The sequence below is a fragment of the Helianthus annuus genome, chromosome 7 (assembly GCF_002127325.2).
Source record: "Helianthus annuus cultivar XRQ/B chromosome 7, HanXRQr2.0-SUNRISE, whole genome shotgun sequence".
NCBI lineage: Eukaryota > Viridiplantae > Streptophyta > Magnoliopsida > Asterales > Asteraceae > Helianthus > Helianthus annuus.
This window is the reverse complement of record NC_035439.2, coordinates 6,296,790-6,304,586: the sequence shown is the minus strand read 5'-3', so window position 1 is coordinate 6,304,586 and position 7,797 is coordinate 6,296,790. Positions and strand designations below refer to the sequence as shown.

The 7,797-nt window shown below is 40.7% G+C and overlaps 1 long non-coding RNA gene across 1 annotated transcript; it reads left to right on the top strand.

Annotated features, from left to right (window-relative positions):
• The first annotated feature begins 4,993 nt into the window (after window positions 1-4,993).
• Window positions 4,994-7,772, top strand: LOC110867679. Its single transcript, XR_002551764.2, has 4 exons — window positions 4,994-5,246; window positions 6,851-7,053; window positions 7,151-7,236; window positions 7,333-7,772. It is a non-coding gene; the product is annotated as an uncharacterized LOC110867679 (long non-coding RNA).
• Window positions 7,773-7,797: the final 25 nt, after the last annotated feature.

Here is a 7,797-nt window from a genome sequence, read left to right as displayed (position 1 = left end):
TTGGATAATGTTGTCGTTTTTTTGTTGCATACGTGGCTGAACGCACGTGTGAATTGGTGAAAGTTGGTAGGATTTCCTGCATGTGCTGAAATGAAAGGATGTTTGCACTGCCCAAGGTCATAAATGCACTCTAGTAGGAGTGTAAACGTCTCCTTTGCCAGGCGCGTGGGCGGCCACGCGCGTGTGGAAACCGTCAGCGGAACCGTCGCTGAACATGTGGCGTCGCGTAACTCGCCCTTTTTGAACGTGATGCTTCGGTTACTGCATCGCATTAATTGCGATGGGTATATAAGGGGAAACCGGTTGTGGTTTCCCCTCACATGTTCAAAATTTCAAAATTTCCGGTTTAGAGAAAGAGTGTTTCCTTCGTCTTCTTCGATAAACTTGTCTAAAATTCCGGTGAGGTTTTTGAGTTTCTTGAACTCATTTTCTTGTTTCTGACTTTTTTCTTTCAATGGCTGAGCCATCAAATCCACAACATGCTGAGGGTGAAAACCCAGATCCTTCGTCGTCGGCGGTGGCGAAAGAGGAAGAAGATGATGCTGGTGCCCCCGGCGGTGGCCTACCAGTGCTAAAGTGGTCGAAGGGTCAGTTTGATACCCTGATGACCAGTATCTAGATGCCCAAAGAGTTTGGGTTTTTCTATCCACAAGAAGGTGACACCGGTGCTGATGCTCCGGCGGGATACCTCACCCTGTGGGCTGACTCCTTTTTTTTGGCAACCTCCGACTGCCGTTGACGGCGTTTGTTGCCGAAGTGTTAGAGTATTACAAGATTCATATCTCCCAACTAAGCTCGTTCGGGATGATTCGAATCAGGAATTTTGAGTACACTTTTCATGCTCTTGGTTTGGAGATTACCGTTGAAAATTTTCGGCGGTTCTACCAGTTGACGGTGAATACCGGGTTCTTTTCTTTTAGCCAACGATATGGGAGCACCAAGTTGATGACCCCTCCCAAGGGTATTACAAAGTGGAAGAAGAAGTTCTTCTACATTAAGGTTGTCGCGCTCGCCGCGAAGATGACTTTTCCGAATGTAAATGAGACTATCCCTGCGGAGGATATTGCTCTTCCCAGTGCTGATACAGTGAGCTAGTTCCCAAGGCTGAAGACCATTGAGTTCAAGAAGCTGGACAACTCGCAGTTGTGGGTGCTGCGGATGATGTTGACCAGGCCTGATAGGAAGGCACGGCCCGTTGTGCGGGAGAAGAGTTGTGGTAAGTATTTTACTCTTATGCAGTTTCCTTACTTCCTTGTGCGTTACTAATTTTTTGAGTGTACTATCAGAGGACGCTACCCTGTGGAGGATATTTGATCCGACTTTCACGGGCAAGGTTGAGTTACTTTCGTGTACGGAAGGAGAAGGTTTTAATCTGACCATTGTTAACAACTTCTACCTTCCTGATCGCGGGGCGCAGAATGCACCACTGCCGCAAGGCAAAGGTATAGTTTATAGTTTCCTTGTTTTGTAAATAAATTCACCCTTGTGATTTGCTTGCTTGATTTTTTAAATGCAGGTAATCTTGGGGCTCTGGGAAAGTTTGAGGCAAAAGCCGCTCCGAAGAAGCATGTGGAGAAAGCTGTGCGGGGTCGCGGCAAGAAAAAACCTAAGGCTTCTGTTGTTCCTCCTTTGGTGCCGCAGGCGGCAGGTATCTCTCGTTCTTGTTTCCGCAGATACACCAATTACGTGGTAGTGTCTGACACCCTTGAGGGTTTGGGTGTTCCAGGTGGTGGTGCGGCTGCATGTGGGACCTCTGCGGGTTCCAAGCCTGCTGATGAGAAGAAGACAAGGAAGGTAGATGATAAGGCTGCTGGTGCCGGTGAGAAGAAGCGTCCGAGGATACAGGTCAAACGGACAACTGTTGTTTATCAGGAAAAGCATGTGGTTGCGGCTGGTAAGTGCTTTATAACCTTTACAAGTGTTTTGCATTGTAACTTGTATTTGAGAGTTATTTTTGCTTTGTTTGCAGAACTGCAGGATGAGGGTTTCTCTTTGTTCGATACTCCTCCCTCCCCCCGCATAACGCGGCTGCGGATGCGGGGGTTAATAAAGAATTTACAAGCCCTTTCGTCAAGGTGGCGAGTGAGCCCTTTGTGCAGGCAGAGGATACGGGGAAGAAACCCGCGGCTCAGATCTTCGATACGGTGGATTCCCATAATAATCTGATCTCCCTGGAGGATACTGGTGATCTGAACCTTAAGTTTGGTGATGGTGACAAGAAAAAATCTCCTGCTGGCGAGAAGGCTTCCAGTTCTGCTTATGGGGGTGGGGGTTTTGAAGGGCCTCCTATTCAGCCTGAAGAGTCTAAATTGTAGTTTTACTTCCGCACATACACAGAAGACCAGAGTATGAACTATCACCGACCCCCCTGGAATGTTATGCAAGAGGATGATATTTCAAGTGATCCTTCTGCTTGTAAGGAGATTTTGGGTAGTTTGGGCACCCCGTTTGAAGTTAATCGGGCCCGTGCTTTGCCCCGTGATCTCCGGATCAACCAACTCTCCTCCATTCTTGTGGGGAATTCCATAATGGGGAATTCCATAATGGCGAATGCCATTATGGAAGACTACAAGTTGCTGGGGCGCAAGGAGGAGAAAACTGCTCGCTTGCGGGCTGAGGCTGAACAGTTGGTGAAGGCTTCTCGTGAGGGTGCAGAGCAGCTCAAAAGGGAGAAGGCTGCCTTTGAGCAGTATAAGAAAACTGAAGAGTGGTCTGCAATTGCTGGCCTTAAACAGATTCGTGCTCTTGCCAAGTTTCTTTCTGATGAGCGCAAGAGTTGGAAAGAAACACTTTCTGATGAGCGCAAGAGCTGGAAAGAAGCTTGGGCAAAACAGAATGAAAAGTTGTTCTATGTTCGCAAGGAGGTTACCAATCTCAAAGCAGCGAACACGGCTTTGATGAAGGAAAAGTCGGCAACTGAGGTGGTTGCCAAAGAGGCCAAGGAAGCGGAGGTCCGTGCTGCCAAGGCTCTTGAAGGGGCCAAGGAGGCGGGGGTCCGTGTTGCCAAGGCTCTTGAAGTGGCAAATGCTGATCGCACCAGCTTGAACAAGACTGTTGAGGGCCTCCAGGTATGAGTTGCTTTTGCTCTTGCATTTGTTTCTCTCCTTCACAAGTATGTTTGATTTTGTATACTTGTGTTTTGTTTGTTGTTGAAAGGCTGAGGTGCAGAGCCGGGTGACCATGCTTGCGGAGGTCACTGTGCGCGCAAGTGAAGCTGAAACGCGGGCAAGGGAGGATGCCGAGGATAGGGATAGCCTTATTTCTTCCTTCGATCAGCTCAAGGATGATCGCGATTGGATGCGTGATCACGGTATTGGGCATGTAAGTATCCGGTGCCTTTGCTTTTGTTTAGGTTTGCCTGTGATAACCTTATTGCTTGTGCTTTGTAGATTGTCAAGGCTATACTCGACGCACTTGATAACGTAGCTGGTGTAGATCTGATTAGGGTAGGTGCGTCGAAGGCTAGTTTTAAAGCTGGCTACAACCGATGTATCAGTCATATCAACGTTTTATCCACAGGAAAATACACAGATGAAAGGTCTGGGTTCCATGGCGTGGATACCGAAGCGCGTCTTGTTGCCGCTCTTGCAGCATACAATGACATGTCTATTTCCGCCCTTAAGGAACTTGATAAATTCTTGGACGCGGAAGACTATGTGGATAGTGATGATGAAGAGGAGGAAGAGTTAGAGACCGCTGGTGATGGCAAGGGTGGCGCGGGTACCAGCGGTACAAAGGACTAGGTTGGCCTGCGTGCCCTTTGTTGTTTCCTCGATGTAAATGTTAGAACTTTATGTAAATCTCTTGTACACCGCGTAGGTGTAGAAATTTTTTGAATATAAAATTTAACTGTTTTTGTTCAATTTGTACAAGGGTTTTTACTACTTGCATGTTCGAATGTGTATGAGTTAATGTTATTGTGAATAGCACAAAGTCTAAATTTGCCTTTTGCATATCTAGGTGATATGCAAGTATGAAGAACTCTACCGACTGTAAAGCGCGGTTGAGTATACTCTATACCTTTTTCGTATGAGTATTAGTCAATTCCTGTTTTCATCCTGTTAAGGTTTAGGAATTGTGTAGGTTTTATGAATAACGTCCGTGCGTATCCAGCCGGATAGACACTTAATGTTTTACCTTTGCACTACGTCAAAAACCACCTACGGCCACACATATGGCCAAACCGTCCAGCCACACTTTTGATTAAAAGTGTGGCTAAAGTTCAAATCTACCATTTAAAAAACTTTCAGCCCACTTATTGCCACACATTTTACGTATTCATGTGACAATTGTATAACAACTCAAAACCTTTAACCACAGTTTAAGAAAAAACTGTGACATTTATTAGTCACACTAAAAAAAATGTGGCCAAATGTGATCTACGACCATGGTAATTGTTTTATGTGACCAAATACACATGTTTTTGAAACCTTTAGCCACATTTTGAGAAAAAAACTGTAACATTTATTAGCCATACTGGAAATGTGTGGCCAAATATGATCTACGACAATGATATTTTTAATGATGTGGCTAAAAGCAGATTTTGAAAAAAAAGAAACTAAGACATTTAGTAGCCACACAAAAATGTGTGACCAAATATGATCTACGACCATAGTATTTGTGTGATGATATGGCTAAAAGGTAATACATATGGCCACGTACTTTTTTTGTGAGACCAAAGGTTAGGCAATAGTCACACTGAAAATTACAAGATTTCATATGGCTTTACATAAACATTCGTCACACCATTATTACTTAGTTTATTTTTGTGTGATGGAATGATAGCAAATGTCATGAATAATATATGTGACCAAAGGGTAGAAAATAGCCACACTTAAAATTGCAAGATTTTGATATGACTTTATATAAGAATTAGACTCACGACTTTTGTTTTGTGTGATAGAATGATAGAAAACGCCACAAATAAACAAATTTTATGTGACCAAATAATATAGAATAGCCACATTTATCTAAACTTTTAATCACTTAATAACTGTTCCCACCTCTTACCAGTTCCTGGTTCCAATTCGAGAAGATCAGATCGACTATGCGAATCCCTTTTATCTATGTGATTAGCGTTAGTTTCTCAAACATGTATGTGTCATTTTCTGTTCCCTCCGTACCAGAAATGAGTTCAGTTTCCAAATTGTCGATTATAAGAGTTTTAGATCTGCAGAATTGAGTTCGAGTGAAGCAGATCTAAGGTGAATTTCCGGTGATCCCGCCTCGTATTGCGACTAGAAAAGGTAAAACCTGGTTTTTTATTACTCTTTCAGTTCATATCATATGCTTTGTTTGAACTCCAAACTAGGGTTTCGTATTGGGGGAATTCGAACATATTGAATTTTCACGTTGTTGAATAGGGTTCTCTTAATGAAAGCAAATAAATTCTTAGTTTTCAGAATTGATTTCCTTGAATGCTATTTAACTTTGGTTTAAAACTGAACTTGATTTGGTTTGTTCAGTGATTCAGGGTTATTTTAGGTCTGAATGAAATATTGTTATAGAATTGGAAGGTTTTGATTTCTGATTTGTTTAGTAAACCTTAATGTTGTTTGATTAATGGAAAAGAATTGATGATATCAATATCTGCTTGTGAGAAGTTGATTAAATACAGTTAGACAAGAAAGGTGTATATGGCCGTTTGCCTTTAGGATAACATATTGATTAATGTTCTCTTTTGTGATATTGGTACTACAAAGGCGTATATGGCCATTGCCTTTACCAATAACAAACAGTCCAGGTAACTTGAAAATGTGGTCCTTCTAAAGAGTCTGAAAATAAGTTGATGGGGTGTATTATACAAATGTGGATGTACACATGCTATTAGTGTCAGCATATGATAGTCATGAGTATGAATTACGGTTGTGTTTGAGGTATTTGTAAGTTTATGCAAAACCTTTTACCCTCACATGGCTTAGTGTCAAAACTGCTGATAGTTAGACATGGCATTTACATGGTTCGATAGGCATAATGAAGGTTAACATTTTTATACATGGACCCTTTGAAATCTTCAACCAAATCAACGTATACGGTTTTTGGATCCTTTGTGCTTGATCTTTGTATTTTCTTCACAATTATGTTGGCGGTATCTGGGTTTGTTAATTGCTTACTGGATAATGGACATTATACTTACCAAGGAGACTGTTAATGATTTTTTAAGTGGCTGAATCGTTTCAACAGACTCTTATTTTTTTTTTATCCAAAAATAATGATTCATGAACTTGCTTAGTTTCATGAATGCTCCTTGATGTGAACCATAGCCTACATGCTGTAAAACTACTTTGTGTTTGTCCTAGAAAGAACTAACAATGTTACTCTGTTCTTTTATTCTCTTCTCTACTGATGATTACATTATACTATATATGTGTGTGTGTATTGGTTCTGCATTGAGCGTTTCTGTATATGTATGTGCAGTAAAAATTATTCTATTTTATAGAATCCTGATTATCATTTAAATCATTTCTATACTGCTTGAACCCTAATTGTAATAACCTGGGTTATGGCTTACAGAAGATTCTATTAGGATGCACTTAGGTTTCTATCTATTGGTTGAGCAATTATGGTAATTTGTTTAACACTTTATTAGTTATTACATTTGTTTTAGTCTATCTTTGGTTTTTTCTTGACCAACTGTTTGTAATGTCCTTGTACCCTGTAAACATACATATTTTAGTGTGTTGGAGATGTCTTTTTTGATAAATATTTATACATGTATTTCAAGTATTAAACTTTGTTTAGTCGGTCTGTAGTGTTTAAACGTGATTTAATTTAATTTTCTATTAGACATTAATCTTGTTTCCTGCTTTGATAGGCACCACACTGATGACAGTGATGTTGACTCTTTTAGGGACTCAAGTAGTGATGTAAGCAGTGATTACAACCTCCCAAAGAGTGAAATTTTTCAGCGGTTGGATCAATTGTCGTTAAATTACCAACAAGTCCTTCAAGAAGGCTTCTCTAGTGATGAGGTTGAATCAGGAAGACCACAAAGCTGTCTTTCATTTGAGTATTTGGAGTGTAATCAACCTTGGGGTTGGGAACCTTTGACTGGTAAGGTTTGTTTATAGAAAAAGTGTCTAATAAAGTTATAAGATATGTTACTTGATTTTTGTGATTTAAATTAATTCTACATTAATCTGTTGCATAGATACTTGATCTTGTGCGTCGCTTCACAGAGTTGAAAAGCATGAAAAGTTGTGACTTGTTTTCTTCTAGTTGGTTATCTGTGGCTTGGTACAATCTTTGTGACATCTGTTATTTTATGTTTTTTTATTGTATTCACCACATATGAAAGTATTTCTAAGTTGGAATATTTTGGTGATTTAATAGGTACCCAAGTTATAGGACTCTAATGGGACCAACATTGAAAGATCTTAATGTTGTTTTTTACCTTTCATTCTCTTCATACACCAATCACAGGTTTGTAATTTTCTATATAACTTTTGTGTTGCATTTTGAACCTGTTGATTTGATTACTGGAACTTAAAGTCACAAGTATCAGTTTCTAGCGCTTGGATAAATTGATCACTTTTACTTTTTTCCACAACAATGTATTTTTTAGTTGTTTTCTTAATTTATCGGATAATCAAAGTTTCTCAAACACTTGAATAACCTATAGGGGTGTAACCTAGCCGAGCCCAAGCCCGACTAGGTTGAGCTTGGCTCGTCATGTTTTTATGAAACTCGAACTTAAGCTCGACTCTGTTCGAGCCTGCTTATTGGGACTAAGGGTGTTCTTGGAGATAATGCCTTGGCTATTGAAGTAGTATCTGGTGCTTGGTTGCAGGTTTGCCT